This window comes from Homalodisca vitripennis, chromosome 3, assembly GCF_021130785.1.
Source record: "Homalodisca vitripennis isolate AUS2020 chromosome 3, UT_GWSS_2.1, whole genome shotgun sequence".
NCBI classification, from domain to species: Eukaryota; Metazoa; Arthropoda; class Insecta; order Hemiptera; family Cicadellidae; genus Homalodisca; species Homalodisca vitripennis.
In genome coordinates, this window is record NC_060209.1 from 176,946,291 (window position 1) to 176,970,333 (window position 24,043).

The 24,043-nt window shown below is 35.6% G+C and overlaps 1 protein-coding gene across 3 annotated transcripts in view; it reads right to left on the reverse strand.

Annotated features, from left to right (window-relative positions):
- The window catches only part of LOC124357810 (eye-specific diacylglycerol kinase), a 613,754-nt gene that overhangs the window by 449,917 nt on the left and 139,794 nt on the right, over positions 1-24,043 (reverse strand). The window contains exon 1 of one of the 3 annotated variants that reach the window (XR_006921985.1): positions 6,693-6,925. The exons of the other annotated variants lie outside the window; for them this stretch is intronic. The gene's annotated coding sequence lies outside the window, so the exon portion shown is untranslated. Of the gene's footprint in view, positions 1-6,692; positions 6,926-24,043 lie in introns of those variants that run through there. 3 annotated transcript variants of the gene reach the window in all.

Consider the following 24,043-nt stretch of genomic DNA (forward strand, 5'->3'; position numbering starts at 1 on the left):
TCCTCTAATATATGGATGTTCATGAATAAGAACTCAACTCTGCCAAAATCTTATTCCCTTTAATATGTCAAAAATACCCGTTAGTATCAAAATATTAGAATGTTTTTAATACTGTAAATAATATCTTATGCATTTTTAGTTTTTTTTTTGAAATCGGATAATTTGTGACGTGTAATAATAGTTTTATACTACGAATTTATATTTATGGATAATGAATAAAATTTTAACAGTTTACTCGTTAAGTGTACCTACGTTTAAAAAAAGAATGTTTCACACATCAAATACTTTTCTTACTTCATATGCATATTATTTAAAATTTAAAAAAAACATAAAAAGTGCATAAAACATTTTTTATAGTTATAAACAGTTTTAAAGAATGTAAATAGAGAAGAAGAACAAACCCAAACTTTACAAATTTTAGCGAATAAAAAAGTTGTGGGCAATTTAGTACAACACTGCAATAAACAGAAAATGGTGGCGATTCTGGGCAGTGAAATGCAAAAATTACGTGACACTAAACGGATTATATGTCTTATTCAGGATTAACACAACCCTTAAGATAGTTCCCAGTAATAAATCAGTATACCACTTTGGACACTTAATTCAGTGCCGCTCTGTAACCAAAGTGCTCACTTTGCATTAAACATAATAATCCAGCTTACTTCACTAGTGCTTCAATTGGCATGCAGAAACGGACAGTTGCGCATCCATCAAAGTTAGAGCTGAATCAATTAGGAACTTTGATGAGAGTTAAACTTTGCCTCCTCATCGTAGATGCACTGAGATTACAAGTAACAAGGTTAAAGTAGCTTTGATGCAACCCACTTCTGATTTCCTTCACAAGAATACCTTGTAAACCTCGAGATACTTGCCATTCATTGTCCACTCAACACAATTTAGTCGAATATTAAAGTTCCATTTCCTGTAATCAAACCTTACCGTACTTTAGTAAACTACGTTCTCACGTTTCTGTGACTAACGGAAGTAGAAGTTAACATACAAAGTAAGGTCAAAATGACTCTTAAATGATAAACATTAGTATTGACAAACTGTTACGCACAACGAATATTCCCATTACGTTAAAGGAGGCGAAAGTATCCTTTTATTATAAAGTATATTCCTAAATCAAGTTTTAAATGTTCTGTACATCAAGTAAACTAGTGTTAATACTTTAACACATTTATGACAAAAAATATAATTAACAGTACTCATTCTTTCTGCATCTCTTTCTGCACTAACACAATTTAGATTATAGATTTGTGTACTTCTAACAGTCACACTGCATTATCCTCTGAACAGCGTCCTGATTAGTAATTTGTTTAATATTAGTTAACTATCCGCAGATTATCTCGACAAGGAATAAGCAAGTAACAAAACATTTTACATATTTTAATAGCACTTAAGCGTAAGGAAAATCCAATATCTGTCAAATGTTCTGTATTTTTGTCTTCCGTAGCATAGCTCACGGATATCTCTCGAGCAGAGATAACATGAACTTCGACATTCACAGGCTAAATAAATATACCGAAATGGGGCAATACAGCGCCGCGATACCACAGGAAATGCCAACATTGAGTATCGACAGTGTTCCCCATTCTTCGAGCGCTCCTGTGCAGTGACATCGGTCGGTTCAATCTTTCAGTCTGGCATTCATGCCGTTCGTGTATCAGTCAGGAATACCTTAGAGGGGGTGTCCATTGCTGTACTTTGCCGTTTATAAGATTTTTATGTATGAAAGCTTTTGATGCCTGAAGAAGAGGGTAGATTTCAATCCTCGATACTTAGTATTAAACAATTTGTAACATATAACGACAAATGACAGAATGTCGGAAATCCTACCACCCTTTCAAATTACCCATCGTCAATAACAAACTTTGATAAACAAATACAGTAACAAAAGTATCGTTTGCTTTCCTTCTGTTTAATAGTTACTCGCGTAAAATTTACATAACATAATTCTAAATTTCCATTATCGCTGGTGCACGGGTACAAACAAACACACAAATATTCCTTGCGCTGTCAAAAACACAGTTTTGTAAAGATTTAGATTTCTTGAAATTTATCAATGTTCCGTTTTGAATAGACGTCGATTCCTTGAGTTCGGAATGTCTTTACTCCTAAAAGTGGACAGCTATTTACATGTAAAGTACTTATCAGAGAAGTGTTTTCTCTTCACAGTTCCATGGTCGGTTTTGAATTCTGGGAGGAACCTTGGTCTCTTCAAGTGTGGACTATAGTTTAATTACAATTTAGAATTTTATTCGATATATTCACCTTCGACTAAATTATCCCCTAAAGCTTGCAAACAGGCCAACAAAAAATATCTTTGACAACTTGTTTGACTTTAATAGCTGATTTGTATAGCTTTGCATGTGCTGAATCCAAATATAGTCTTGGTGTTTTTGTATCAATCATAGTTTTTGAGCAATCTGCTTTGTGCTATATAGTTTAAAATCTCTATAGGGTAGATGGTAAAATTAATGAAACTCAATGTTAAATCACAATCATGGTTTTTAGTACGTTACTTGAAATAATGATACAGTGTAGTAATGTATGTTTCAGTAGTCAGATGGAATTGGTTTATACTTCCTTTCTCTTTTTTCTTTGAAACTACTTGTGAAGCTTTTTCTGCGATGAGTCGCATGTTGAGCTTCTCGGTGAAGTGACCAACAGTAGTCCCCTAACATGTTGATGTTCCAGCGGCCCTGGTAGCGTTTTCCATCAATTTAACATCTTGGTGAAAACGCTCACCCTGCTCCTCACTAACATCTCCCAAATTTTCCGGGAAATAATCAGGATGACTGTTCAAAAAGTGAACTTTCAGGCTCATCAAACATCCTAATTTTGTTAACTTCTTTAACATTGTAGCTACAACAGTACCATATTCTGGGTCATTTGCATTTCCTAAGAATTTGGTAACAACTTGCTTGAATGATACCCATGCTTCTTTCTCATTCATCGTCATTGTGGTTTCAAAGGTAACATCGAACATCATTTTTCAAATGTCAGGTCCTACAAAGACGCTTCCTCAAAGTTTAGCTTCTGGAAGGTTTGGAAAATTTTGGCGGAGATACTTGAAACAAGGTCCATCTTTAGGAAATGCTTTTACAAACTGTTTCATTAGGCCTAACTTTATATGTACAGGTTGGTAAGTGAATGTTTTAGGATCTACAAGATATTTGCAGAGAATGTTCTTCTCGCCATGTTTTAAAGACTTCCTCTCAGGCCAGTTCTTTTTGCACCTATGTTGATCCCTAGCTCTACTGTCCCATTCACACAAGAAACATGGGAATTTAGTAAAACCACCTTGGTGACCAAGGAGCATGCATGTTACTTTTAAATAGCCACATATCATCCAACCATGAGCAGAATAGCCAATTTTATTCAACACTATTTCTAGGTTTCCATAGCTCTCTTTCATTTGTACAGTATTGCCAACGGGTATAGATGCATAAGTGTTACCATTGTGTAGCAAAACAGCTTTTAAACTAGTTTTGAATGGATCAATAAACAGCCTCCAGTATTCTATTCTGTATTCAACACCGAACTCGTTCATCAGACCTGTAATGTCTGAGCAATACACTAAATCACCTTCTTCTTCAAAAAATGTTGAAAACTGCTTCTCTCTCTTCCTACACACATATATGCTGGTTCCAACTGCCAACAAATTCTTTTCTTTTAGTCTTGAACCAAGCAATTAAGCTTTCTCTTTTGTTAACCCAAGATCCCTAACCAAGTCGTTAAGCTCGATCTAAGTAAACAGTGTAGGCTCTATATTTCCTGTAGTACAATATCATCTTCCTCATCTAGCTCTGACTGTACATCACAAAACATTTCAGTTTGAACAGAATTCATATCATCTGGAAGTTCTGGGACCGGCAAATCTACACTGTGCCCTACTGGTCGGATGGCGGACAATAGGTTAGGGTAGCTTCAATTGTTTTTTTAGGTGTGGCCAGTAATATCAATACTGCAAAAGTAGCAATCATCAGTGTGATTTCTAAGTTCTCTCCACCATGGGAACAGCAAACTTAAATGCCTTTTCTCCTTTTTATGACCATTTTCTAAGATCTTCAACACAAATATAACATACCTTCGGGGCCCAAGATTTATCATGATCACCAAGTTTAATTCCAAATATGAGAAATAAACCTTTTTCAAAAAGTTTGTAGTCTAATGTTTCTTTGGTGTAGTACTTATTGTTATTAATTTTTATTAATAAATTAATAACAAACTCACCACAAGTATAACGAAAACTATCAGCAGAGTTCTTACAATCGCGATTAGACATTTTACTGAGCACACCAGAATTTGAGGTTAGGTTGGCAGTAAAAAAAACATCAGCTGTGAACAGAAAATATAATCCCCCTTTTTCTGGGCAGTAAATGTGTTTCAGCAGTGCTGCCAACTCTTCTAAAGCCAGTAAAAATATTTTACAGTTACATTTCAACTATATAAAAACTGATACATTCTTTAAAAAATAGCAAAATTTAATAAATTTATGTGCAAATGTGAAAAAATGGTAGGAGATAGAGCTTAATAAGTGTCATATTTGGGTTTAGCACCCTAAAAAACATAAGAATAAGATGTTTTAATAAAAAAAGCATTTTGATCGTTGACTTGCAATAAGCACAATAAAATACGTATGTCTTATTATTCAGGATCAGAAATATGTTTCTTAAAATCAAGTCGATCTCTGCTCATTTTGATAGAAGGGTTTAATTAGCCCAAGGACGAAATCTATTGGTTGTGACTCAAAATTTCAAGGTTGAGCAAAGCTATGAATTAATAGGCAAAAAAAAGTAAATTTTTAAGCTTTCAACAGTCAGTTCAGTGAGACTTTCGTCACATTCTCACAGTCCCATACTCAGTTGTAGCGGTTCATTATGCACGACTATCTTGTACAGAATTTATAAAACATGTTTGAAAACCTGTATAGATGAAAAACGAAGTTACTGAACAAAATATTTAATGTCTGCAGATGTAAAAGACTGAAATGGAAAACTCCAGTAACTGTCCCTCTGTCACTGACAGAATCGCTAAACATCCGCAGCAGAGAGACGTCTCTTGACTACATCGCTTGTTGAGTGTCAAGAGGAAAACACTGATCTCTAAGTGCCACTTTCAAAAATACAGTTTCTGCAGTAAAACCCACATAAAAGTGTAAAATAGTAAAATAGTCAGTGCGTGTATGATCGACATTAGTAATCGTGAGTATTGTTTAAATTTTGCAGTATAAAAACGAGATGAGAATTTCAACGATACAGAGTATAACAAAACTCTCTACAAAAACTTTAGGAAATTGTTACTAAAACTTTAGGAAGCTAAAAACTAAAATGTAATCAAAGCTATTTTTCATGGTAAATCTCATTTTATTTAGTGTCTGTCAGTTTTTTTTAGTTTTTATTGGTTATTTGAGAAACCAGTAAATATATAAAATTTAACTTTCGTACAAATTTTTGCAGTCTCAAAAAAAGAGAAAAATTAATTTATGAATCATATCAAGTTTCAAAATGGCGGACTGTTCTTGTTTTTAAACCTTAATACCGTAAAATCTGATAAAATTGTGACGTTTTTTCAACGGTAATAAAAGTTGCTAAATCAAAGTACAGCCATTTTGATACCTAGATCATAATAAGCTGTTAGTAAAGAATATAGATATAAACTTTTAATAGTTGTAATGCACGATTAATGGTGTCGTAAAGATGTAAACGCTACAGTTTTTTTAGTTAAACATTTTTACATATGTCAAACATTGTGAAAGTTTTTAAAATGAATAACTAACTGAACGGGATTTAAGAAGAAAAATTATCCAAGCCTTTAGACAAGTTTATAAAATTTAATTTATATAACTTTTTATTATAAAACTAATAACGATTTACTAAACCAACCTCTAATGCAAATCCTATTGTTGAGAAAGTACTATCTATTGTTCAGCTCTGGTTATATTATATGCAATAACTATAAAAAACAAGTGGAGTAAATAATGCCTTATGTTGCCAGACTAAGTTAGGGTTAGGAAACCCTCCCCAACACTTAACTTGGGGACCAACGTCCGGGCAGGCAGGCTGCTTGCAAGGACAGGATCGCTCAGTGGTCACCTACCCAAGTAGCAGCCACGCTCGTCGTTGCTCGGTTCGGTTTTCCGTGATAACTGCCCTACCCACTACACTATTATCTACTATTATCTCAGTTCTACATGTTGTTCCTCAAGTGATGTATTTGTAAACTTTTCATATAAATACAATTGCATCTCTTGTACACAAGCACAGTTGATCGTACAATTCAAAATAAAGGAGAAACTGCTATTTGGGGAAAAAAGTTAGGAACAGTAAACAGTGTCGGTATCTGTGTAATTTGTTCAAAACATAAGTACAAACAGTATTATTGCAGGAATTTGAAATTTTATATAAATCAGTCTGTTGATAACAACTGAAGTAATACAGTATAATAACATTGCTACCAGGTTGTACTAATCCATGTTAAAATATAATGAAACTAATTCCTCCGACCACTAAATCAGTTATGATTGGTTCAAATGACTATAACTCCTTCTTTATTCATAATTGATTCATTGTAATACATTCATAGTTCAACTGTTTGAGACATTAATCCTAAACGCAAGCTGTGCTAAGTTAATGTACAAAGTCGACCAGTTCCCAGCCAAGAGGCTAGGTCAAGGATGTACTCACTCTGCCATGGTGAGAAGTACCGAGGTCACGTCAAGACGGCTGCCTCAGAGACTATGGCTATGACGAAGCCCCCCAACACCAGTTCCAGTTATCGGATCAGTTGGATCTTGTTAGTCGTTAGCAGCCGATCAATCGGGCCTCTGGGTCGTAACTGACTGTACGTAGCAGGCCACCTCTACTACGTGTCGCGTATCACAGACTTCACTGACGTTGCATGCAAAATTTTGCAAAAGTCATGAGTTCGTTGAGAACCCCTGCGGATAGATAGAGGGGCAGACAATCACACAGAGAAGAAACATTTAAATCCCTCCGCCAGACAAAAGAACAATTGTGCTGACCAACTGAGTGTTAGACTTCAATGACGCTCAGCCATATTCCATGATGCCATCATAGAATTCATTCTTGTACATGTAGAAATATAATCAGTAGATAAAATATTTCCTAAAGTATCTTACGAGATAATGAGGCTACATGTGATACGATGTCACATGCTAAGATGTCATATGATTGTTCTCGGTTTGTTCGCAAATGTATTTATCCTGAGACTTTTATTTGCCATTATAGTTAATCACAAGACCAGTGCAAAAATGTTCATTAACGCTTACCCAAATCCCGTGGAGTGACGAGCGCTTTCAACGAATTCGATGTTGCCTATATATAAATGAATATTCAATATATATTTCAAGTCTCTATGTCAGTTAGATGTTCGAATATCATGCGGAAAGACAGAACATTTTCTAGAGGATATTTCGAGTGATAGGCTTGGCTATAACTCTCAGCTAATGAAATAATGCGAACAAACCCTAGAATATTTCTTAATTAATGCATTGAGTTTTTGTCTGTATGTGTTGCGGATGTATGCGCGAGAGCGCTAAGGCGTGCGTGCGTATGTATGTGCGTGCGCGCGCGTGTGTGTGGTGTGGGTGAGTGTGTGTGATTGTATTGTTTAGCTTTGCATGCATGCGTGTGTGTTTTTTTTGTTTTTTTTTCTTGTGAAGGAATGCATTAATTTCGATATAGTGTAGGTTCCAGAAATCGACAACAATAAAATGATTAGTTTCTGTTTATCTTTTTATTTTTCTATTCTTTTCCTTTTTTATAGCTCTTAAAATAATGTTTCTTGCGCACTCTGTAAGCTCATCCCGTATGTTGTCTTACATCTTATAGCCATAAAACTTCATATACTAAAATTTGTTGCATCTTTGTCACGTCGTTCCATTACAATAACTTATTAAATTATTACTTTTTACACTGCTTGGATTTAGTTAATATGCATCCAAACAGAGTATGTTTACTATTAGTTATTTTTAGTTATCTTTAAATCATACAATTTTAATTTTGTTCTAAAACTTACATTGTATATTAGTATTATTGTGATTGCAAACTCGAGTGAAGATGGACTCGGTTCTCACACACAGGCTTTTGCCCATGTGGGTACCTTCTCGTGTATATTATTATCACTATATTTGTATTATATGTAAATGAGATAAATAAATGAAAATGAAATGAAATGAATGAATGAATAAAAAAGAATTGGATTATTTAGGCAATAAAATTATGCTGTTTCTGGTATTGTCGTTTATTGACACATTTGACTTCCGTATGTTGTATTAGTAGTATTACACAACTAAACCGGGCCTGTGGATAGAGGGTAATTTCACAATGACCTTTGTTACCTTTTGAGATATTAGCTGAGATATACTTCAGTTCTTAAAGTGTTTCCGGACTTGTTTTAGTTTGACAAAAAAACCGATTATATCTGGTAGGAAGTAATCGTTTCACTTTACATGGCAATCACTTATTTCTTAAATAACTAAGCATCTAACGCCATTATTTCTTCACTTAGCTTTCAGTAAATGTACTTAGTAAAAGGTTCTACACATTTTTAGATTTCCAACAGATAGTAAAATATACGAGTAGATATTCAGATAAAAATAGTGCATTTATATTCAAACCTCCATTAGTTTTATTAAAATGCTGCCTTAATATATTTTCCAAAGCATTGTTCTTATGTGTTATTGTGTTATATTAAAAATACTGTAAGTATCTTTAAAACCAGTAGTGTTAAGAACTAGAGCAAACTAGATCTCTGTGGGGTTCGCCTGGACATTAAATGTTAGTGTTATCTTGAGTTCAGACAGTACGAGTATCGTCGTTTGTTCAGGTCATAATAATGAAATATGAATGACGTAATTCTTGAAGGCCAACTTTACACTAGTTATTTACACTTTACAGCCTCCAGGCAGTAACAAACTAAAAAATAATAGTTTTATTAAAATAAAGTAATGTATTTTTTGTGATGTCGCTTTAGAAATGTGTTGCATTTACTGTACAAACTTCACACCTTTCTGGTGACATCACTTAATTGCCAATCACAACAAATGCCAATCACTGCTGTACGTTAGACTCGGTTAGTTTCTAATTTTTAAACGTGTACAATTTGGCCAAAAACTATAGTACAGGCCAAATTCATAATAACCTGCAACATTACAGTATTCGTTAAAATCTATTTTAATAGTTCGTTTAAAGACATTTCAGGTTAGTTTAGATTTTTAGACCGGTCAAATTTGGCTATAACCTATTCTGAAGACACCAACCGGCAAAATAAGAGTATTTATTAAACTTTAATGTTTTCGTTGATTTAGAATAATTTATACCCCAGTGATCCACCCTAATTTTAACCCATAACTATATTTTAGTTTGGTACTGATGCACTCATGTGAATAAAGTATATAAAATAAATAAAAGTATTTTACATCATACAGGGTGGTTATAAATTATTGTACACATTTTAAGATTGAATAAATAAATAACCAATCAACTTAAAAAACATGGGAATTGTCTTATTAAATTGTAAATTTAAAACAGTTTTATATACTGACTGAAAATTAATAATTGTACACATTACAATAATTATAAAAAGTAGTTATAAAAAGAAAGTAAAAATGTCACTTAAAATGTGGGTGTAAGGTATGATTCTTCTTAATGACTTGTTTTGTGACATAGTCAGCTGGTCAAGAATGGATCTTTCCACACCAGCTGTTGACAGTTGACTAAACAAACACTAAACTAACCTCAGTATCAAAATGGCTAGTGTGCAAGAAAAAGCAAGGTGTGTTCTTTGGTTTCATGAAAGCAGATCTGTAATAACTGTTCAAAGAAGGTTTCGTTTAGAGTATGGCCGCAATCCTCCGAGTAACAATTCTATAAAACGCTGGTATAGGCAGTTTGAACAGACGGGAAGTGTCCAACATAGAAAAGGTGCTGGTAGACCTCCAGTTTCTGAAGCTATTGTTGATCAAGTAAGAGAATTGTTTACGAGGAGCCCTGGTAAGTCTACTCGGCGTGCAAGTTTGGAATTAGGATTACCTCGATCAACAGTCTTAAAAATTTTGCATAAACACCTTAAGCTCCATCCATACAAAATTCAGTTATTACATGAACTAAAACCTAACGATAAACCTCGACGCTACGATTTTGCTGTTAGATTACTTGACCTCGAAGAACAAACAATAAACATTGGAGAAAGCAATTTCTTGAAAAAGTTAATTTTTTCTGATGAAGCAACCTTTCATGTTTCTGGTAAGGTGAATAGACACAATTGTAGGATTTGGGGTACTGAAAATCCTCATAATGTTCGAGAACAAGAAAGAGACAGCCCTAAAATAAACGTTTGGTGTGCATTGACTATAGATGAAGTGATAGGACCCTTTTTCTTTGCAGAACCGACAGTCACTAAAGAGGTATACCTCGACATGCTTGAACTTTTTGCAATACCGCAAATTGAGCATAGACAACCAAATGTTTACTGGCAGCAAGATGGTGCCCCTCCACACTGGGGTAAGATAGTACGTGACTACTTAAATGACACGTTTCCTGGTTGTTGGATTGGACGGGATGGTCCAATTTCCTTGGCCTCCACGTTCCCCAGACATTACACCCCTTTTTTTGTGGGGCTATGTCAAGGACAGAGTCTTCGCCAAAAAAGTTCAAGATATTGAGGAACTCAAGAATAGAGTTCCAGAGGTTATTGGAAGCATAACTCCTGCAATGCTCAGAAACACATGGTGTGAGGTTGAATTTAGACTACAAACTTTGCGTGCAAACCTCGGAGAGCACGTGGAATTAGTTTAGTTTCCTTGTAAAAGTATGAGTAACAGTAATCTTTTTGTCCTTCATTGGTAATAAAACTGTTTTAAATTTGCTATTTAATAAAACAATTTCCATGTTTTAAGTTGATTGGTTATTTATTTATTCAATCTTAAAATGTGTACAATAATTTATAACCACCCTGTATTATATGTCATAGTTCGCAAAAAGAAATGAGGATTATGTTTGTGGAAAAATTAAAAATGTGCTTATTTAGGCATATATATTTCACATAAAACATTTCACTAAATTATTTCAATACAATAATCTAATAGTTATATGGTTGACTTGAAGGTTACACTGTATACACTTTCGAATGTTTTAAGACAGGGTTTAAGATGGATTTAGGATGGGTGTGTGTTCGGTTTAATTATCCTAATCATATGTTTGTTGAGGTACATAGTAGTAGTACATAACAAGTAGATGCTGAATTGTTATCAGCAAAACTAACATTGGCTGAGCATTATTGCAGCTTATCACTCAGGGGGTGGCAAATCTCTCCTCCGTCTTTCCGCAAAATGTCTCGAAAAATTTTAAATATAAACGTAACATTTTCACACAGTTTCGATAAAGGCAAAATCGAGTTTTAAGACGGCATTTGTCCCTTTCGGATATGGTTGAACCAAAGCGATGTGTAACGTTCAGAGAACGAATTGAGTTATTGACTTCAAAGCCTATATATTTTTCTATCACCAAGTAGATTGGCACCATTCCTTTTTTGTTAGTTTATCAATACCCTGATTTAACTAAGCTATGCATTTTAACTTGTACAAGTACCTTTATTTCTATATAGTTAACACCGAGTCTCACACTTCGAACATGACTGTTCGAAATGGTCTATGTGAAGAACATCAACGAACAGTTAAATTATGCTGAATTCAATTTGTCTCAAGAATATAGATTTCATAGAACTTGATTCGAAGGAAACCAGGTTAAAATAATTATTTGACCAGTTTTTATATTTTATGAAGAACAATATTTCATATCATTGATAATATTTTACCAAACATATACTATTAGATAAAGTATACTGCCTATTTCACAGTACTATTTTACATTTCACAGTCTAATGATGGTGGGATTTAATCCTTATATGAGATTTAGCTAAGCGATTACGTAGTCAAACTGTCCGCAGAATATAAAGAGAACAATTTAACCATTACACTATCTTCGTAAAACAGAAAACGTAGGTCCTCCTTATAGTGTTTCAAAGCTGAGAATTTTGGAAAATGTTTGCTCACAAAAGTGCTTTATAGTAAAGTAAAAGTTAAATCACACAAAGAAGTGAATACATTTATGTGTTTTAACTGTGGGCGTAATGGTAATTCTTAGACATTTCGTTTAAGGTACAATGGTAATTACTTGATACGTATAAGTTACCAAATGACGTGCATCTCAGATTACTTCTACATTCCAGAACCAGCATCTCTTGAACTTCAATAGTTTAATGCAGTACAAAAGCTTGACTCTTGAGGTTTCACTTTGTGAATTATCATCAGAAGCATTTATTATAAATTAGCATCATCGTTTCGCAGACTGAATTTGAGGAAACCAAAACTGCAGTATTACCAGCGAAGAATGGTTACAAAAAATATATTACAGTTAAAATTATAGCAAAGAATAATGACATATTTCAGAATAATAACACTTTATTATAAACCGGACCTTTTACAAGTTGGAATTTTATATATTAATTGGTAGGAAATATTTAAAATTTGGTTTACATTAGGTTGGTAGTAAAATACGTGATTTCCAATCTTTTACTTTCAGTGGTTTGAAGTAATAGTACTCGTTCGTTTATATGGAGAACAAATTGTAGATGTAATAAAAGATTTATATTTAAAATATTATATTATTACAGTTATAATAGCATTACAGACTGGACACATCTTTTACAGTCAATAATATATTAATTATTTAATTAAGTTGCACTACTAACCAGATACTTTAATTTAAAGATCATTCTTAGTATAAGGATATTTTATTATGTGATTTTATATTAGTTTTTGATCAGTACACAGTGATTTTATTATATTGTTAGTGTATTAAGTAATGTTATGTAACAGTAATTTATATATACTCATTTCTTGTAGTTTGAATATATTCAGTTTGTTTTTAACTATCATGGTCACCACTTACGTGCAGACGTTATACAAGAACATTCCTCATTAGTCAATACAACGAAAAACCAATACAACGTTTTTTAACCACTAGACCTAAACCAGCAAGTCCAAGCACAAAATTTATAATGACTACACTTACTTTAATTTTGACTATAAAGCATTTCATTCAAGATAAAAATAATCTACAAATTAATGCTGCTATACACAACAAGACAACCTGCGTATGCCAATCTTTTTATGGGAAAATTAGAAGATTTTTTAATACTCAATCGTATGCATGGCTATGCAAGAGACAATGGCGTATTGACTACGACAAACGGCCAGAATAGCTGTAAAAGTCGCCGAAATTGAAAAAAAAAAATCGTACCAATTCCTTGTACGGTTTAGATTCATTGATGATATTTTTATGAAATATGAATTATATTTTTTGGAGTCTTTTTGAAAATATTCTCAATTTTGAGATTTACTTGGAAATTGTCTAAGGTAACAATAACACCCTTAAATATAGATATTTTTATTAAGTCTGAATATTTGAAGACGGAAATTCATATTAAAGAGAATATGGATTAAGGATAAGCTATTTGCCAAATAAAGTATCATCCAAAGTCGATAAACAAGCAAATTAAACATTCTAATCTTTCATAAAACCGCTGGCTTGTATAAAACAAATAATACTGTACGAACGGTTATAAACAAAACAATGAAACTTTTCCAATTAAAGAAGAAATTAGTTGTAAAACTGGGTCTGACTAGAAGACTGGTTGAATGCTGATAACTGGATCATATTGAAATATTACAAATACAGAAGTCGAATAAGATATTTCACAGAACTCTCAAGTACCTAAAAGGACTTTAAATTTATTTTTACATTCTTCAATTGACGTGGAAGACTAATGAAAAAGTGTCCCAAATAGTCAAACTAAAGGATATTAAATTTTTGATAATCTAAATTGTTTTAAACTTCTACCAGGTTAAAATGCTTGAGCAAGTTTTGATGCAAATATGTTAATGTGCTTATTCCAAGTCAATTCTCGATCACTATGTGTTCCTAGCAGTTTTGAAGAGGTGACTTCTTCCAGTGTAGAGTCAACTAACAAGATGGCAGTCCCACACTGGTTGCCCGCAGTTTACAACACAAAATTCAAAACGTTGTTTTTTGAAGAGTTTGTTGTGAGATTAAGGCTGAGAAAATATTGGACACAGTTTTTTATTTTAATAAAATTCCGTTGTTTTTTTTTTTTTTTTTTTTTTTTTTTTTTTTTTTTTTTTTTTTTTTTTTATAAGGGGCAAAAAACGCTGAGGTTATTATTTGCCCTCAAGAAAGAATTGACACCTACTCGTATCTGGTAGTGTCAATTAGGTACATAAAGATTACATTGTAGATAACAAAAACTCGAATTACGACAAGTAGGTGAGTAAATAATTTAAACTTAAAACTAGATAACAATAAATATAACAAGGGAAAGACTGTAGAGAGGTCATAACCCATATAAAGGCTAAAAATATAAATAGAACATAAATAAGGACAAGGTACATAACATTAATTAAATAAACTATAAAAACTTAACACATTTTACTGCCACCAAGGTAGCTGTAAAGGGCTAATTTGGCAGCTGTAATAATAGATAAAAATAAACAATAAAATTTATAAATATTAACAACAATGGATAATCAGAATAAATAAACTTAACACAATACTATATTTTATTAATCAGCGACGTTGTATTTAGAAAAACATAGTAGTCTTTGAGTTGCCGTCTCGTCATCACAGAGAATATCGTTCAACGAAGCCGGCAGATTCGAGTTGCGCCTATGTACCGAGTAGCGAGGGCAGTCAACAAGCACATGTTTGACAGTAATGACAGTGTCACATGTGTCGCAGACCGGAGGATCATCTCTACTCATGAGGAAGCCATGTGTGAGAAGCGTGTGGCCTAGCCGCAGGCGACACAACACAACACTCCTCACGACGACTCGGGCGGTTCGCTGTTTCCCAGAGTCCAACGCAGTCTTTTAATAAGCCGTAACTTGTTGTTGACGACTGCCCGCCATTCGCTATTCCATTTGGCTTTCAGTTTGCCCTTCACTACCGGATAATGTCGGAAGAAATCATCCGTGCGGTGTAAGGCTGGAGTTGTAATGCTTCCTTAGCTCCTCTATCTGCCAGCTCGTTTCCGGATACTCCAATATGTCCAGGTACCCAGACAAGAAAGACAGCAACACCTTCGGACTGAAGGGAAGACAAGGAGTGGCCATATTTCGCGGATGATAATGTGTTTGGAATACATATCGCTGATGGCTTGTATATACCACTAAGGGAGTCGCTGCAGATAACCAATTTTTTTTTGTCATAGGAAAAGTTATATTTAGGGCCTTTTGGATGGCTGTTAATTCAGCCGTGAAAATGGAAGGAGTCGTTGGGAAGACGAAATCCGTATCGTCTTACCCCGGTGACAAAAGCACATCCAGTTCTACAACGTTCCTTTGACCCGTCAGTATAGACAACATCGCAAAGGTGCGAGGCTGCTAGTATTTGACGGAATTCTTGTTGGTAGACTGTTTCTGGAGTGGAGACTTTTTTTAAACCTAGAGAGATTTAAAATAATTTTTTGGCATTGATACGCTCCAGGGTGGGATAAATCACATTGATGAACGACTTTTAACTGGTAATGTGTTTAGCCCTAAATTTCATAAGCGTAGGATTTGGCCCTAACGCATAAGGGTGAAGGAAGATTTGGTCTCGCTAGGAAAGAATTATAGAGTGGATTTCGCAGGACCGGTTCAAAATGCAGGTTTGTCTGGCTTCCCTGATAGAGCGTGAACATAGTTCAGGGACAGTTGTTGCCGTCTATGCGAAAGAGGAGGTTCTCCTGTTTCTGCAAGAAAGACTGTTAATAGGAGAAGATCGAAAAAGCTCCAGTGGCCAGTCTTAAGGCAGAATTATGGACAGGGTCAAGCATTTTTAGAGCACTGGGTCTTGCGGACCCATATGCTTGACATCCATAGTCTAAACAGGAACGGATGGTGGCTTTGTAAAATCTGAGAATGCACCGTCCTGTCAGCTCCCCATTTTGTTCCGCTAAGGGCTCTAAGTATATTCAAAGCGTTTCATGCATCGATCTTTTTAGGTCTCTCAGGTGAGGCACCCAAGTTAGCCGGGTATCAAACGTGAGACCCAGGAATTTTATTTCCTCGAACGTTTGGTATTCTCTGTCCCATCAAAGTTAGTGTTGGCTTCTCATGGTTTGGAGCCTAGAAAAGACCATGCACTTAGTTTTCGATGGGGAAAAAAAGAAAAACCCGTTACTCTAGACCACTGTTCAAGCCGGTTTATAGTCAACTGCAAAGTTTTCTTTCAGATGTAGACAGTTTCTTTGCCGAGATAAAAATAGCAAAATCGTCTACAAACAAAGAACAGCGTACAGGAGGTATAACGTACGATGCAATTTCATTTATTGCAATGGTAAACAGAGTGCAGCTTAACACACTTCCTTGCGGGATTCCATTTTCTTGAACAAGAGGATCAGAAAGAGTTTTACCGAGTCTTACTTGAATGGTTCTGTCAGACAAAAAGCCATTTATGAATGCCACCATGTGACTACCAACACCCCCAAGATATTAGTTTATTTACAATACCCCTTCTCCATGCAGTGTCATAGGCTTTCGACAGGTCAAAGAAAACAGCAGCTAAGTGTTTTCCTTGAATAAAAGAGTTAAGGATGAAAGTCTCCAAACAAACAACAGATGGTCAGCAGTAGACCTACCCTGCCGAAATCCACACTGAGCAGTCGCCAGAAGATTGTTTTTTTTCAAATACCACACAAGCCTTCTATTGACCATTCTTTCAAGGACTTTGCAGAGGCAACTAGTAAAGGGATATAGGCGATAGCTACTTGGAGACGCTCTATCCTGGCCCGGTTTATGTAGAGCGATAATATGTGAACGGACGCCAAGATGTAGGAAATATATTTTCTAAATAAATTCTGTTATATAACGTTAAAAGGTCTTTCTTAATTTCCTCCGTCAGGTTCCGCAACATGGCATAATGTATATTGTCAGGACATGGTGCGGAGTTTGATGTGGCCTTAAGGGACAAAATCGAGTTCATTCTTATAGTAAAGGGAAGGTTTAAAGGGGAGTCGTTATTTCGATTTAAATTAATAGGCAACCTTTTCCTGAGCAGCTTTAAAATGTTGAAAGTCGAGGCAATATGACGACGTCTTAGAAACTTGCTCAAAGTGAGCCGAAAACAAGTTGGCAACTGTTTTTGAGGATCTGTCACTATATCGCCACGACGTTCTTAGACCCAATTATGGAAGGTGGAGAGGGCCTGCTGCAAAAACTGAACGTAGTTTTTTCACAAAGATCAGACGTAGGAGTAGTTCTCTTTATTTTATCAATATAGTCTAACCAGGACTGTCGCCGACTCAACCTGAAAATTTGCCTTGCCTTTGCTCTCGATCTTCTGTAATTTTCAAGATTTTGTGCCGTAGGACGTCTGTTAAATACCTTAAGACATTTTCTACGGTCTTTTAGAGCCTTCGAACATTCCTCTGACCACCACGGAACTGCGTGGTGACTTTGTTTCCCTGAGGACTTGGGAATGCTCAATTCGGCCGCTGACAGAAGAGCTGATGTAAAACGATGCAGTTATTATTTCAATGTCAGTAATTTTGTGTATTAATGGTTTAGAGGATTTAAGCTACTTCTAAATTCATTCCAATCCGCTTTCTGAATTTTCCACCTTGGAGGCCTGTCGATTGCAGAAGGAAGCGATTGAAAGGCTACGGTAATGGGCGCATGGTCACTCCCCGACAGGTCGGGAAGAACGGACCAGTGGACCCTGGTTCCCAAACACGGACTGCATATCGACAAATCAATTGCCGACCACACGCGGTCCTAGGACACATGTAGGTGGCCGACCCGTCATTGAGTACGACCGTTTGCACCTCATCCCACAACCCCGAAAGCATGTTACCCCTTTGACTACAATGACTGGAACCCCAGGAACGATGATGTGCGTTGAAATCGCAAACAATCAAGAACGGAGAAGGGAAGCTGAGTGATTAGATCACGCAGATCGTCAAGGACCAGGTCGTAAGCGTAGAGGGTGGGATGTATATAGAGCAGATTGTTATTTTAATAGGAATGTTTATTGCTATTTATAATTGCTTGTAGATTTGTGACGATGTTCAAACTCTGGCGTTCAAACAAGAATCTGAAAGGATCGCAAACACCGCCACAGGCTATTTCTTGCTGGTGATCTAATCGAAACGTGTCATAATGTCATAACCATTGATTTTAAGTGGTATGTGAGGAGCTAATTTAGTTTCTTGAATACAGATTATTTTGGGCCTTTTTGTATTCTTATAAGTAGTTTTAAATCCTCTAAATGACTTCTTAAACCATTAATATTCCATTGAATAAGCATGATTTTATTTTTATTATTATAATGCATGCAATATTTTACTTCTTTACTACATAGTGATTTTTTTTCTTTGTTTTGTTACAGGTCGAAAAGTTCCACCTAACGTTTGGAACTCCGTCCGGAGCTCCAAAGGATCCTCAGCTGTGCCATCATCATTGATGGACAGTTGAGATGACTTAGATGATGACGTGTTAAGATTCTTAACAGGCGCTTTTGACCTGTTATCGACTTTACTTTGAATATTCTTCTTAAGCTTTTCTGACAATTTCTTCTCTCTTCTAAACTTAAGGCAGGTTTCAAATTTTGCTGAAGCTTTATCTCTGTATGTAAGACCTCCTGATAAGGTTTAACATAAGACTGTACATTAGGTTTAGATGAGGTCTGAAAGTCTCGGGGAGATTTACTGGGCAGGACCACAGACTGTTCCCCAGCACCTGCGGGCGAGGTGCTGAACCAGAGCAGCCACCTGCTCAGTCAATGCACGCACCATACCCTCCAAGACTGTACATGAGGAACACTGTGCGGCCTGAACAGGGGACAGATACAGCTTCAGAGTAGGAAACTCCTTTTTTTGGAGTTGGGGCGACCCTCCTCCTGTACTCTTTACGCGCCTCGTTAAACGAAAGCTTTTCTATAGTCATGATTTTTAATATTTCTCTTTCTTCTTTAAAAATATTACACTCTCTTGAATATGCCGGATGTTTTCCCTTGCAATTTATGCATCGCGTCTCATTTTTTGCACCCCTCCTCTTGGTGTCCTTCATCACCACAGCGGGAACACGTCTCCGGGTTCGAACACACTTTACTTGAGTGCCCGAACCTCTGGCAGCGGAAACAACCGCTGGGGATTTTTAAAATACGGCCGCAACGGACAAAGACAAATATCCGGCTTTGATGGTTTCTGGTGGATGGGGTTTTGCAAAGGTTATAATGAGACCCGGGGTAGGGAAACCTTTACCCCGTTTTCGGTCCGAACAATCCTGACCACATCTGTCACCATCTCGCACTGCAGCTCATCCTTTATTTCCTCTTCACTGCAGTCCATAAGGTCTCGACAGAAAACGATTCCCTTGGAAGAGTTCAGAGAGGCATGTGGCTGGACAGTAACCGCTACCTGGTCGAAAAAGCTCGTCATTTTAAGGAACTTCTTGGATTGGATGCAATTTGCAGCCTCCACCAGGATAGTTCCATTCCTCAGCTTCCTTGTAGATTTAGGTTGCCCTCCACAGGCTACTAAAGATTTGTGGATTAAGGAACGGGCTCACCTTAGTCAAAGTTTTTCCATCTTCCTTTATGACTTAGCACAAGAAATAAGGGAGTAGGCATATTTATCTCATCGTCGGTTTGTTTATTTTCCGTTTTTCTTTGCTTGTTTTGATCAAGCTCACAGTCTGAGTCAGAACAACTGTCGTTTCTTCTCTAGATCACTTTGATCTCTTGCTACTACACTTTACCCTAGTTTTGGGGTGGTTTCGGTTTCCATAGGTATTTTTAACCAGCGCATCGTGTGTAAGGGTGCAGGCCGAGATACACCGGGAACGGGCACGCCCTCGATAAAACTGGGTCCCGTGGGAGCCCAGGTTAATCTACCCCAGATCCCCGGGGCCCGGTGTTGACACTCGTTTAACCAGGCTGGGTATGCTCGCACGGCCTGGGCTCGCACGTTGCAGCAGGAGCTCCGACACTCCTGCTCAATACACACTTCCTGACCAAGGACATCGAAGTGGCTGGCTTCTGAACCAGTACATGACTTACGCCTCGGGCAGAGACAAGCTCACATCAGCTCTCACCGACACCAGATAGGGCACATAGTGCCGGCTTAAGCACTCCCAGCGAGCCATGTACTGGAACGGTCGAACAGAGCGGGTACTAATAAGACCCTGGAAGGGGGATTGGGTAGGAATGAAGGAAATGGTTAGGTGGGGTGTGGGCAGTTTAACGTCATACCCAGGACGGTCCGTTGTTTTAAATCTTCGCTTGACACTTTATTGAAAAAAGAGTCGTATCATCACAAAACTGCACCAATTGAACATGCGTAAGCGATGATTATATAGCGTTAACGTAAAGTAAAGTAGAAGAGCAACGGACTAGAGGATCCTCTATTAGTTTAGATGAATTATTTTATATTAGATATTGAGTCTTTTAAGAGTTAATACTTAAATTTATGAAAAACCTTTACAGAACTCGTTTTTGTAGATCAATTAATATTCTAAAAGGCACTGAGAATATTTTAAGCTATAATCAATAGTTCAGTCGCTATCGTGCTCGAATCAATTCAACTATGTAAGCGTCTTGAATGCTAACCACAAAAGATAGAACAAAAAAATACTGAACCTTTGTTAGTTCACATCATTCACTACTAACGATTTTCCGTCAGATTCTAGTTAGCTCTAATGGTTCGGCTACTATAGAGCTTCAAAGTTAGAAAAGGAAAACAAACAAGCAAACAGAACATCGGGTTTTTAGAACTGTGTTTTTCACAGCCTAAGTTACTTTTTTACGTACCGTACAGAATTAATCGAGTTCTGGATTTAACTTAAGTTTTGAGCATGTTTTCTCGCTTTACCGTTGAAGATCTTTATGGAAAGTATAATTTGCTGTGGCTGCTCTGCCATCAGATTCAAGCTAAAACTTCTGGTTCAGCGCACTACTAGTGACAATCAAGTTACGCTCACAGAGCTCTCGATTTAAGATCAGTTTTGACTTTGAGGCTGTTTTGTCATACTTAAGTTACCAGCGGCTTCGCACGCAATTCCGTAGGTTTTGTACCTGTATGCGCACTTCGGATTCGAGTGACTTATATTCCGGCACCAATGTTGAGTTCAGCCTTCTTTCCATGATCAAGAAAATACGTTAGAAAATGTACGTGTCATTGTAACTTACTCCAATCTGAGCATTTTGTTCCTTAGCTGATGTTGCCTCTTTCCCTGTCAAGAAAATATATAAAGTATACATAACAGCTCTGAGAAACCTACTTTTGTCAGACAACTATTTTAGGTTTCATAACAGTCTTTAAATTTTAAGTAAACGTTATACTATATTGTCTCTTATACCTGCATTACCAGTTATCCGCAGCTTTGCACTCAAATTAGTAGGCGTTGCACGTGTATGACCACTGCTGTTTGCACGGATCCTCAGAGAAGCCTGTCACACAACACGTGGTGTGGAGTCCACCTACCTTCCAACTTTTATGACGTGTTACATTTTTCACATTCAGTTTAAACAGTGAAATACTATATAGATTAATATGTATATTTATACTTGAAAAAATATTGTAATGCCATCATATTAATGCATCAAAATTAGCCAATAAGAAAATGCATACTAAAGGTTCACTTCTAAAGGTTTTAATAACAATTAATTCATTAAATTAAATAATTAACAATTTAAATTGTATAACGTACGAAGAATTCAAATTCATGTATAGTAGAATTCTATTTTTAAATTCGGCCAATTAGTACTAATATACACTGTTACAGTATATTGTAATTGTGTATTTGATTGTGAAAGTATACACATCTAACAGAGATCCAGAGAGAATATCTTGCAAGAAACAATACTTATCTATTAAAACTATGGAATCGGTGTTCTTTTTAAGAATACGGTAGGCCTACCTAAGACGAACGTCCCTATGCAAAGATTTGCCTGCGAAACCACGGGTTTCAACAAGTTTGCTTATTCGTCATTAACAATATTATGAACATAATTACGGTGATACTTAATGTGAACATTTGTTAGAAAGCTTCCAAGAAATAGGGAATTTCTCGTGAAATACAGTCTTTTGACGCCAAAATGGTGTCACGTCGACCCCTCATTTCCTCAGCAACGGCCTGGAAAAACAAATTTCCTGCCTCCCGGCCAATATCGTTGTTGGGCAAATATCCGTACAATTAGCCAAGTACCGAGTATTCTACCAGGAAGCGAGTTAAAAGCAAAGTTGGCATGTGTTGAATGACTCCATCTCGAAAATGTAAACAACTTCGAATTGTTGTTTGTCATTAGGCGTCAAAATGAAGGAAATCGACGAGTTTAATTTAACATCTTTTCCAAAAATTGCGAACTGAAACGTATTTACGTGTATGACCAGCAATCTTTTACATTGAATAAAGTAGCGAATGCAATTTATGTGATTACAGTATCTTCGTAAATAAGGAAATGAAGTGCAAGGATAGATTGAGATGTATAGTATAAAACGAATTTAATGCGACGAAACATTTGTAAGAAGCGATCGAACAATCCAACTTAAAGTTCATTTATATTTACATTAAATGATTAAAATTCTCGCAAAGTAATATATACATTGAGAAGTTTAAATTTTTTATTATTAATCTTTATTCAACTGCGCAAATCGTCTTTAAACTATAGTTCTAATTGAAACTTGTTCAATACGTAGTAGTATCTCAGCGGTCAAATAACTATACTAGAAATAATTACACTTAGATCCAGTGTTTTGTAGTTGAAGGAATCCAATTAAAATATTCACTATAAGCATAAAAAAGCTGAGTGAAAAGGTTTAGTAATCTAAATACAAAACAGGAAAGTACATATACAAAAAGATAATTGAAACATTATTATTCTGTGATACTTGAAAATGACGTATTCATTGGAAATCTAAGTTATTCCACCAAAACACCAGTTCTTTTTCTGACAGCGTTTGAAGCAAATAGGATTACTCATGATAAAATAAAATATTTAAATAATAATTGATTGAATGAAAATTCAATTAAAAATAAAAATTTCAAGATTTACAAGTAAATGGTAATTATAATTCTAGAATAAACATATTTACGGGAAGTTGTTGTGTTACTTTCTACAGTACATTTAATGTCATTTATTTTTTATCCTTAGTATCTATAGTGATTATAAAACACAACTTGCTTAAAAAGAATAAATATAAATAGAAACACTAGGGCTGAGTATTTTTATTTTTATACAAATTATTTGCATACATTAACTATCTTTAAATTGTATTATTATGTCACACGTAAAACTCAAACTCCAAAAGTACTTAAGTTGAATTTAATTTTTAATACCTAAAGAGTAAAGGATTTCTAATACTAAAAGGTAGTTTGTCTTTATAAGATGTACATAAATTAAATGTGAGGTGATATAGGCCTAAACAAAAGTTAATGTTTCATCATTAATCAAAACAGATTTAATAATTAAAATAAAAAATTCATAAAATAAGGTTCTTTTACTAGCTCGATCCCTGCATAGTGAATGGGTCTACACGAGCGCTATCAACCAAAGAGCACAGCGCTGACATCTACCGGGTTAACCTCAAACCTCCAACTCGACATGCTTTTGACGCTATTTACAGTACGATTCCACCTTCATACAAACAATGCAACTTACAACAGTGGAAGTAATTACTTACTGGCTGTGCGTTAGCGAAGACTTTACTCGTGGGGCTACACAACTTTCATCTCTGTCTGCCTCTCATTATATCTCAGGACGTTACTGACATATGGACTTGAAAAATTTAATGAAGCTTTATTTATATATTAGCAGCACAGACTTTGATGATGGTGCATATCACTCTATGAGATTTGGCTGAGCGGGTCTTACATTGGTCTTATGGGTAATTATGATGGGACTAGAAAATAGAGGAATAAATAATCTTTTTTTATTAACAAACAGTACAATCAAAA